This window comes from Urtica dioica, chromosome 10 (assembly GCF_054948205.1).
Source record: "Urtica dioica subsp. dioica isolate 48M chromosome 10, U.dioica_male_clone48M_v1_H2, whole genome shotgun sequence".
In the NCBI taxonomy this organism is placed as follows: Eukaryota; Viridiplantae; Streptophyta; class Magnoliopsida; order Rosales; family Urticaceae; genus Urtica; species Urtica dioica.
Genome location: NC_142765.1, coordinates 11,831,799 through 11,842,966, shown reverse-complemented (window position 1 = coordinate 11,842,966; position 11,168 = coordinate 11,831,799). Strand labels below are relative to the sequence as shown.

Genomic DNA, 11,168 nt, shown 5'->3' with positions numbered 1-11,168 from the left:
TGTATCAAGATACTTGCCAAAAGAAAAAGAGGAAACAAATTTCCCCTAAGAGGAAACAAGGTGGGCGCCCAAATGGGTCAAGGGAGAAGCAAACAAAAGAGAAAATAAATCCATGGACTTACTTGATATGTCTTGGCCGTGCACCTCATGAAGGAAAAAGGGAAATTGGCTTATGAATATGTGATATTCTATAGAAGAGGAAACTACCTTATTGAAGGTGAGACCTCTCCTATAAATAGGAGCCTCATTCCACACATTTCATTCATCCAAAGTTTTAGAGATTGAGAGCTTCTCTCTCTAGACTTGGCCGCCCCTCTCCTCTCTCTCTCTCTCTAGTCAATTTTGTTTTATTGTTTTGGCACCTAGGTCCTCATTTGACCTAGAGTTTAGCTCTGCGACTTCAAGACTCGTTCTTAAGTCGTAGTGTTTAAAAGTGCCCACACACTAATTCCTTTTATTTCGAGTGATTTAGTGATAGAAACTTTCGTGGTTGCTCGAGTTGCCGAGAAAGAAAGAGAGACATGCTGCGAGGGAGACGAACGTTTTCAACCTTCCGAAGGCTCATCAACGTTCAAGCTTCTAAAGAGGTTAGTAAATTTATTATGCTCATATTAGTTTTATTTACATGTGCTTGCTCTTTGTCTAGGTTAGTTAAAATTCCGCCGCTTACCGAAGCGTTAAACTTTTTCTTAAACCCTAGATCAATTCCAACAAATGGTATCAGAGCTATGGTCAAAGATATGCATGTACATGTATTTAAAAATATGAGCTTGAAAATCGTTTTCGAAAGTTTACTAATTTTGTGACAAGTTAGAATTGTTATCTTAGATTTTTTTTTAATTTATTGCTCTTGCCTTTAAATTAAAAATCATGTTGATTTTCTATGAGTTTGGGATGTTATTAAAACACATTAGAATCAGTTCTAAAAGTTTTTAATTTTTTATATTGAAAAACGTGTTTTAAAGTTTTGAGAAATTTCGAGTAAATTTTGTGACTAGTTATATTGGCTTGCTAGTTTCTTTTATTTACTTGAATCGTTTTATGCATGTTGTGTTTTCTTTTATACCATGTTATTACCTTGCTAATAAAACACAAATAAAAGCTTTAACGACATCCTAAAACGTTCCGTTACACTCGATTCTTTTTCGCACCTAAAAGGACCAAGTTTTAATTATTTCTTTTTCTTCGAGAAGGAGTAAAACCCGCCGTAAAAGTGGCATACCTATCTTCTCAGAAATCTAAATTTAATTATTATTGAATCAAATTAAAGCTCTGTCTCTCCTCTGTCCAATGGCACCGGTTTCAGGTCAAAAGGACATCGGAGCCGCTAGTTATGGCGATTTGACTCCGAGGTGCGCGGCTGTTCCGAAAGTCCAGTTTTTTAGAATTTCGGATTTTCAGTCCCACTACCATGAGTTATAGAACTCTAATGAGAAAAATTTATTGAGCAAAAATGTTTTTCATAAGATTATAAACATGATGTGTAAGATCAAAATGTTTTGATTTTTGAAAGTTTAATTGAAATTGAATTTTTACAAAACTAGTTTGAATCTTGAAAAACCGTTTGCGCTTTCAAACTTGAAAAATATTTTGTCATCCAAATCAAATAAGTTTTCAAAATGTTTTCAAAACTATATCTATGTCACATATGTTCAAAATCTATATGCTCTTGAAATTTTGAGTGGGAGGTCTCTTTGTAGACAAGCCGAAAAATAAAAAGATGTGTAATCTCAAACTTTCAAGTGTTCGAGTGAGTTGAAGTTCGCACTTCCCTCATGCACTTTCCCGAGATAGAAAATAGGAAAAGATCGAGTATGTACCTTGTGCCTTTATGGACTAATACTGCTCTGAACATGAAAATCTAGGATTCTCTTCTTGTTGTCCGCTCTATCACTCTATAACTAGGAAAACCGTTTCCGAACTTATAAGAGTCGATGAACCAACTCCAAAAACTAAGTGGGAGGGTTATACTTGTTGTTTGTAACCCACGATCCCCAACACTAATGAAAGAAGCAATTAACGTGGGACTAAGAGCCGCTCTTGCGACCCTCTCTTAACTGGGAGTACTCCAAAGCGTTTTTGCTTCGATCATTGCTCAATGAGCTACGTCCGAGAGGGAGACGATGATGACAAGGCCTCCCCTTGGGGGATTGTTTTTCAAAGTTGATCTTTTGGACTAAGTGGTTGGTTGCACACTTAGGCTCAATCCCTAGTAATCCTCCCTTGAGGCTCTACGAAAGGATGTGAGTGATCAAACCAATTTAAAAGGTGGCTAGTCAAAATTGATGTATTGACATCTTGGCTAAGCATTAATGATGTTTCATTTACTTATAAATGGAGATTTTTTGCGGCCTTCTCTTGAGGGAGTAAATTATCGTTTGCTTTATAACACCTTTGGATTTTATCAAGTCTTAAATAAAACTTAAATCCGAAACCAAAGACTAATCATAAACTTGTTTCAACTTTATTAAGCAACATGTCTCGCAAACATCCCTCAATCATCCTTTCCTCGAACAAACTCGAAAACAAAAACAACGTAGATTCGAAACTTAACCTCGATATCATCCTTACCATTAACAAGCACAAATGGTACTCAGCACCCCATGTCCTCCTCTGACGAATGATGATTCGACTCAAGATGACAATGACGCCTTAGTGGCATGGCTTCGATCCGATGAGATTGTGAGGTGCTATATCTTAGCATCTATGAACAATATGCTGAAAAAGCAACATCATGACATCGAGACTGCCGCCGACATGCTCTACAATCTACTTGAGATGTTTGGAGGGCAAAGGCGTCAGGCAAGGCAACAAGCAGTCCGACAGTTTATGAACTGTCATATGAAGGCTAGGACTCATGTTGGAGACTTTATGATACTGATCATTAGTTATCTAAATAAAATGGAAATCCTAGGATCTGCGATTGATGGGAAGAATGTCATAGATATGATCTTAGAAACTCTACCCGCATCTCTTGATACCTCCAAGATGAACTACTTCGTAAACACGCTAGAGTACACTGTTACCAAGCTTATGAAGGAACTTCACACTGCTGTAGGTCTCACTAAAAGAAAGAGGAATCAAGGAGAGGCACATGCTACTGAGAAAAAAGCCTCTGCCTCTGGAACTAAGAAGAGACCTCACAAGGCCGATAAAAAGAACTGTCCTGCCTATCTCAAAGCAAAGGAACATAGTATTGTACTAGTTACCGAAGCATGCTTAGTAGCTGATAATGTATCAACGTGGATTCTTGACTCCGCTGCTATTAACCATATTTGTTGTTCCTTGAATGGTTTCAAGAAAACCAAAAGCTTAGAGGAAGGCGAGTTCTGTTTCAAATGGGGTGATGGGAACCTGGTGTCTACGAAGGCTGTGGGATCCGTGACGCTGTCTTTTGAAGACCGCACTTTAAACTTGAATAATGTTTATTTTGTTCCTACCTTTGGGAAGAACTTAATATCTGTTGCTCATCTTCTTTAGCAAGATTATTGTTTAAAGTTCATTAAGAATGGAATTCGTAATTCGTTTCCTGATAATTCTTTTGTCACTGATACATGTATGAAGAATGCGCTTTTCTACATCTATCCCACTCAACCTTCTCTTTTAGACACTGAAATAGATAATGATCTAATTAGGGAGCCAAAGAGGATCAAACTTTCTGAATCCTCCGATCTAACAAAATCAACATACCTATGGCACATAAGACTTGGTCATATCAAACTCGATTGGATTAAGAGACTTGGGAGGGAAGGTCAACTCCAAGCCTCTGCAGTATGTTCACTACCTACTTGTGAATCCTATATAGAAGGAAAAATGACTAATCGACCTTTCTGTGATAAGGGTCGAAGAGCCACTGAGTTGCTGGAACTAGTACATTCTGATGTATGTGGTCCGCTCAGCCAACAGGCACGTGGAGGATACGAATACTTCGTTACCTTCACCGATGATTACTCGCGATATGGTTTTGTCTATTTGCTCAAACACAAATCCGAGACCTTTAACGTATTTAAGGTCTTTAGGGCTTTAGTGGAAAAGTAAACTGGTAAAGTGTTCAAAACCCTTCGATCTGATCGAGGTGGTGAGTATATGTCTGGAGAGTTCGATGACTTTCTTAAAGAAGAAGGTATCGCTTCTCAGCTTACCGCACCTGGCACACCTCAACAAAACGGAGTGTCAGAGAGAAGGAACCGAACTCTAATGGAGATAGTTAGATCATAGATGAGTTACTCATCACTCCCTCCTTCCTTTTGGGGATATGCCCTCGAAACAACCGCTTATATTCTGAACTAAGTTCCATCCAAGACGGTTCCTGGTACTCCTTATGAACGATGGACTAGCCGTAAAGTGAATCTTGGCCACATCAAAATTTGGGGTTGCCCCGCACACGTGCTGAGGCAAAAGACTAGCAAGTTGGCTAGTAGGTCAAAATTGTGTCTGTTCGTTTGATATCCAAAGGAAACCAAGGGTTTCATCTTCTATAGTCCCGAGGACGATAAGACTTTCGTTAGCACGAATGCTCGTTTCCTTGAGGAGGACTTTATGAAGGATGCAAAACCTAGAAGCAAAATTGTGCTTGAAGAAAAGTTGGGTAAGGAAGCTTCTACCTCATCTGTACGAACTGTTCTTACCCCAACTGAAACACAACCTAACTCTTCAGAATCTCGTCAAGTAGTACTTCAACGTAGTGGGAGGGCTACTCAAAAGCCTGACAGGTACATGTCTTATGGAGACTCTCTCGTAGCCGTGTCTAACATGGATGATCCTGTTTCCTATAGCCAAGCGATGGCTTGTTCTGAATCAAACCTTTGGCTTGACGCCATGAAAGTTGAAATGCACTCGATGTATGTCAACAAAGTTTGGAAACTTGTAGACCTTCCTAAAGGGATTAAACCCGTAGGGTGTAAGTGGATATACAAGAAGAAAATGGGTCCTGATTGGAACGTCGAGACGTTCAAAGCACGACTTGTGGCGAAGGGTTATACCCAAAAAGAAGGGATTGACTATGAAGAAACCTTCTCGCCAGTCGCAATGCTAAAATCCATCCGTATACTCCTATCCATAGCTGCAGCTCTCGATTATGAGATCTAGCAAATGGATGTCAAGACAGCCTTCCTGAATGGCAATCTTGACGAGCGCATTTTCATGGCTCAACCAGACGGTTTCGTGGAAGAAGGTCAAGAGACCAAGGTTTGTGAGTTGCTTAAGTCCATTTATGGATTAAAGCAAGCACCTAGGTCATGGAATATTAGATTCGATGAGACTGTAAAGAGCTTCGGCTTTGAACAGTCAATAGATGAGCCTTGTGTTTACAAGTTAAATACACGAAGGCAAAGTTGTGTTTCTGGTACTATATGTCGATGATATACTACTCATTGGTAATGACGTGGGTAAGTTATCTGAGGTTAAGGTCTGGCTAGCAAAGCAATTCGACATAAAAGGATCTAGGAGAAGCCGCGTACATTCTGGGGATCCAAATCTTTTGAGATAGGAAAAGTCGGATACTGTCGCTCTCTCAAGCATCTTATATTGATAAGGTGATGGATCGCTTCTCGATGCAAGACTCCAAGAAAGGCCAAACACCCGTTAGGCATGGAGTCTCACTCTCTAAGGACCAGTCTCCCAAGACTGCACAAGAGATTGAAGACATGAGGAAAATTCCTTACGCCTCTGCCATAGGAAGCCTCATGTATGCCATGCTTTGCACTAGACCTGACATCTGTTTCGTCGTTGGCGTAGTTAGCCGTTTCCAATCCAACCCTGGACCCGAGCACTGGATTGCTGTTAAGCATGTTCTTAAGTATCTTCGAAGAACTAGGAACTTGATGCTTACATACTCAGGTACTGACCTGACTATGACGGGATATACCGACTCCGATTTTCAAGCGGATAAGGATTCCAGGAAATCCACCTCGGGATCTGTGTTCATCCTTAATGGTGGAGCTGTTGTGTGGAGAAGTATTAAGCAATCTTGCATTGCTGACTCCACAATGGAAGCAGAATATGTGGCTGCTTGTGAAGCATCCAAAGAGGCTGTATGGCTTAGAAAATTCCTTAAGTATTTGGAAGTTGTTCCAAATGTCGACGAGCCCATGATCCTTTATTGTGATAATAGTGGGGCTGTCGCTAACTCAAAGGAACCTCGAAGCCATAAGCGCTCTAAGCATATTAAGAGGAAATACCATTTGATTCGAGAGATCGTGCAGCGCGGAGACGTGGAAGTGAAGAAGATCTCAACGGTGGGAAAACTAGCAGATCCATTCACAAAGGCCCTAGCGAACAAGGTCTTCGACCAACATCGAGAGGGATTAGGCATGAAGGACTACACACATCTTCTTTGAGTCAAGTGGGAGTTTGTTGTCAATGGTGCCCACAAGAAGAGTTGTAGTGTGTATTTATGTACATATGATGTCATATAGTCTTACGAAGACTCTTGCTTGTAATTGCTTATTCATTAATAAAAAGTTGAAACGTTCATTCATTCTTCCGTGTCTGTTTGAAGCTTTTTGATAAAACATTAGTCTTTAGTCCATAAACAAACTAAACAACTTACGAAGAGACAAATGTAGATTTGCATGAACAAACTCTTCGTAGTTTGCTTAAAACGATATATTCGCAATCTAAGGGTCAAAGGACTATTGACCTCAGTATAATTGTTAGAAGAATCTATGATGTCTGGTTATGAGGCATTGAGAATTGGAGACTCTATAGTTCTTCTAGGTATCTTCCGAAGGTACTAAATTGAACAGTGCACTTATAGAGACAAGATAAGAACAAACCATTTAACCTCTTATGTCTCGAAGTCACTACGTATGAATTGCATCGTGCTTACCTTAATCCTGAAATGAGACATGTCATTTCACACCTTAGTATTCTCATTTGAGAAAGTCAGAGTTCGGATTCACTATATGATTCCGAACAAGGCCTATTGGTGAAGTACTAAGTTTTGAGAATGTCATGAGTAACTTTGTGAAGTTCTCATAGATATGGAATTCATGTATAAGATTGCTGAAATGCAATGTATATCACCTCATGCTTTGTTCCTTGGAGTGTGAATAAATGAACTGGCCAGTGTCTAAATTGAGTCACTACCAGAAATTTGGCCTCTAACTACTGCCGAACGCCGTAGTCATTTTAAGTCGACTACAGTTTACTGACTGTCATCTATTGCACTGGAGTCTTATCTCTTTGATTATGACTCCAGTTTTTGGCCGTAGTGTATCTGTTTTATAAGACTGTAGTTAAAATATATAACTACATTTTGTAGATGTAGTCTTACTAGTCTCATCTATAAATACTACAACGTTATGATGTAGTTATATATAACTCAATTACATAAGAAAAAAACACTACAGTTTTAACAAGTAGTCTTAATTGATTTAATTAGACAGACTACGGCGTTTTTGTGTCATCTATTGCACTGCAGTCTTATCTCTTTGCCTATGACTCCAGTCTTTTCTGTTGAAGACTACATTTTTATAAAGTAGTTGTTCAAGTTGAGAGTCTATAAACACTACAGCTTTAAATAGTAGTTATAATTAATTGAGTTAGATAGGCTACTGTGTTTTTGTGGCATCTATTGCACTGGAGTCTTATCTTTTGTCTATAACTCTAGTCTTTTTTGTTGAAGACTACATTGTTTAGATGTAGTTTATATTTATGAAATTATATTTTTACAATATAGACTACATCTTATTTCTTTCTGTAGAGCAATTTTTTTTAATAAAAATATATATTTAAATAACTTTAAAATAAAATACATTTATAATAAATGAATATCTAAAAAACACATAATAATAATATCCAAAAAATCTCAAATTTCATTAAATCAACAATAAATATCATTTACATATATATCATTGTGGCATACAAACAAAATCTATGTCTAATTATGGTAATACTTGGCCAAACAAGCTATTAAGCATGTTTACATATAAACTTTAATACCTAAAATCATACAATAGGGTCCTTAGATTAATGCCTCAAAAACTGCATGCAAAAAAAATCACAACTTGTTGCTAAGTCTGCCTTGCCTCCCGATCTCCAAACAAACAAAAACACAAACCATACTCATTTCCAGATTCAATAAACTAAGTCTGAAAGACTAAATCAAATCTCGATTCACATAAAATCTAAAATTGACCAAGTAAAAACCCCATTTCAACTCTCAAAACCGAGACCCAAAATCAATTAACAGATTCAATAGGGGATATATAGGGGATATGAGAAACAATATATCTCTATCTTATTAATCCATTAGGCTCTCCCTAGAGGAAAAAAGATCCAGAATTTAGACCTTGATACTGAAGTAATCGTGGTCAAAATGATGGAGCCTAACATACCCATCTTCTCCATCGCTCGAGAAACTGAAAATTCAAATAGCAATTTATTTGTATGTAAAAAAAAAAAAAAAAACACACATTAATCTCTAAACAAACAGCTAATAACATAATTTCTGAATTCTAGCTCTGCAATATCTAATATAGCCATGACATGGAACGTAAACACTAATGTCTGCAATTTGGTCTATTGAAGGGCTGGCGAAGTATCAAAGCTTTACCAAAGGCTATAGGAACAGCTCTAATTTTTAACCTTTCGCAAACAGATAATTTGGCTTTTCCTGAACGTAGCTTTATCTAAAGACGAGTACAACTCACCTCATTTTTCTACACAATCTGGTTTAGAATAAGAGAACATACCTTACCCCAAATTTCGAGAGACGTCACAACACTATAAATCTTCCCTAGAACGTTGCTCGTCGATCTCAGCCAAGTCATCGTTACGGATAAGGTCTTGCGAGTTCGTGACGGATAAGGTCTTGCGAGTTCGTGGGTGTATGGGTAACATTGCTATCCCTAACCATAACCAAATTGAAAGTCCTCTTCACTTCTTTATGAACTTAAGTTATGATTTCCCAGTACGATTTTTCTTAAATCTTTTCATAATCGCACAGTATATGTAAACCTTACTCTCGTGAAGTCCAAATTTTTAGACTAATTTTCATTTACGCAATGAATGAATGAGAAAGTGAACAAATATAAATGATGGAACCTAGTTGTTACGATACTCAGTTTTATATTAGATAAACAATGAATTAGGATGTTACCCGAGTAGAAAAATATATTGGCCAGTCAAGTTGTCAACGTTTCTTGTCCTTTGCAACAAAACATGCTGTGGAAGTATCGCAACAGCTTCCAAATATATGGAAAATGCCCACATTACCTTCATGCACATAAATTGCCCATAGAGAGGCCATAGAGAATTACCTCTCTGAAAGTAAACTTCTCATTAATAAGTAGGGCCAAGATCACACAAGGGATCATGAGAAAGTAGTGGCGAAATGTGTCTTGGTCCTTGTCATAAGATCTTTTAACTATCCTGTGGCGCTTCATATACCAAACTATCGAGATCGAGCTCCCCAAAAATATCAGCTTCATGATTGTATTATAGATCGAAATGAAGTTCGTAAATATATCCAAATACCGCGTGATGAAGACGATAGCATACAGTTTCTATGTCTTTAGAGAAATTCCTGCACCATAGAACAGGGAGTCAAAAGCTCAATTGGAAAACACTAAAGACAGTGAAGTCACACACGTAGAAAAACTCTCATCTAACTTGAGCTTCGGACAGTGAAGTCTTGATTCTCCTAAGAATATTTCTTTCCTATTTTTGGAAAAAAAAATAGTGAGGTATTATTAATATATATGACGGAAAACATACATCGAAAGCTAGTTGAATTTTGGCCTAATACAGCGCCAAACGCAAACAAACATACATACTAAACACATTTTATATCGGTTTTGTGATAGATGAAATCCCAAGATACTTAACATGGTATCAAATACACGGGGTGTGACTCAAATGTGTGAGACAAAACAACATTATTTATGCAAGTTCACGGGATTTAAAAAAAAATAGAACCCATGGTACTTAAGCAAGTGTTAAAAATTGATGCTTATTAGTCTTTATACTTCATACATAAATCATATGAATTTCTAATTTAAACCAAACCATGTCATTTTCCTATAATATCAAGTATAGATTCATATAAATAAAAAAATAAAAAAAGGACAATGTACCATTACACATGGAGAAAGTATCAGCACAGCAGCCTTAAAAACACCCAACCCTTAATCAAAATACTCAAAACTCAACACGAGTTTTGAACTTCTACATCTTATAATGATGTGCCCTAAATTATTTCTTTATTTCTTTTACCCAAAAGAACCAAGAACATAAATGCAGCTATAGAAAGAACACACCAGTTTAGCGACGCGCAAGTAAAGAACAAGCATTTGGTTAGTGTAATTTGAATCCCCCAAAATCTGAAAACCCTAACTTAAATAATTTCAGCTCACTACAAGCACAAACCGAGTCCAAACACAAGCAACCCACGACATCAACCAAATGAACTCAACCCACGACATCAGTGTTCTATACTTCAATTTCTTTTAATGTCTAGTGTGTTTATGCATGAATACCATAACATGCCATAAAATGTAAAGTTCATCAACCAACTAGAAAGCAACTCGTAATACAAATTATAATAAACTTACTTGAGTTGATCGGAGACCGTGAGCCACGAGCGGCAACAGAGGGCATTGCATTTGACGTTGCGTAACTCGCCTTGAGAGGCTGAGGCCTCGCAGCTCGCGTCCACACCGTCTCTGCGCCTCTCGCAGTGTCAAAGTGTGCCTTGACACATCACGAAAGAAGCCGCCAAAAATCGGGCAGCCTTCTTGATGTGAACCTCGCTGCCTTTGCGATGAACGAAGCTCAAATCGTTGCGGAATTACGTGGGTTGCCTCAATAGTCTTTGCTTCAATTTGGATGAAGGTTTGCTGTTTTGTTGTTGTAGGGAATTTTTGGTGGTTTTTGGATAGGTTGAAAGGAAGGGTCGGTTTGGTGTTTTGGGTGGAGTGATAATCGCCACAATAGTTTGTAATTTGAACTATTGATAAGATTGAGGGGGGAATGAAAGACGCCACAATAGTCTATGGAATGAAACTATTGATAAGTCAAGAACTCGAAGAACGCCACAAAGTTATTTGCCTTGATAAGTTCAACGATTTAGAACCTAAGAAATTAGAGAGTATTTTCTCACAAAAGTGTTTTCAGAAATGTTCATTGATTTTCATTCAGATTGAGTTGCCTATAAATACAACTTC

General features: G+C 37.8%; 2 long non-coding RNA genes across 3 annotated transcripts; both read right to left on the bottom strand.

The window, feature by feature from the left end:
• Positions 1-7,794: 7,794 nt before the first annotated feature.
• Positions 7,795-8,860, bottom strand: LOC149383411 (uncharacterized). Of its 2 annotated transcripts, none has more exons than XR_016301766.1 (2): positions 8,697-8,860; positions 7,795-8,363 (listed from the first exon to the last, which is right to left on the bottom strand). It is a non-coding gene; the product is annotated as an uncharacterized LOC149383411 (long non-coding RNA). The 2 variants fall into 2 exon arrangements; XR_016301765.1 differs by having other exon boundaries at positions 8,702-8,860.
• Positions 8,861-9,103: 243 nt separating this feature from the next.
• Positions 9,104-10,734, bottom strand: LOC149383410 (uncharacterized). Its single transcript, XR_016301764.1, has 3 exons — positions 10,557-10,734; positions 9,264-9,529; positions 9,104-9,219 (listed from the first exon to the last, which is right to left on the bottom strand). It is a non-coding gene; the product is annotated as an uncharacterized LOC149383410 (long non-coding RNA).
• Between the last annotated feature and the right edge of the window lie 434 nt (positions 10,735-11,168).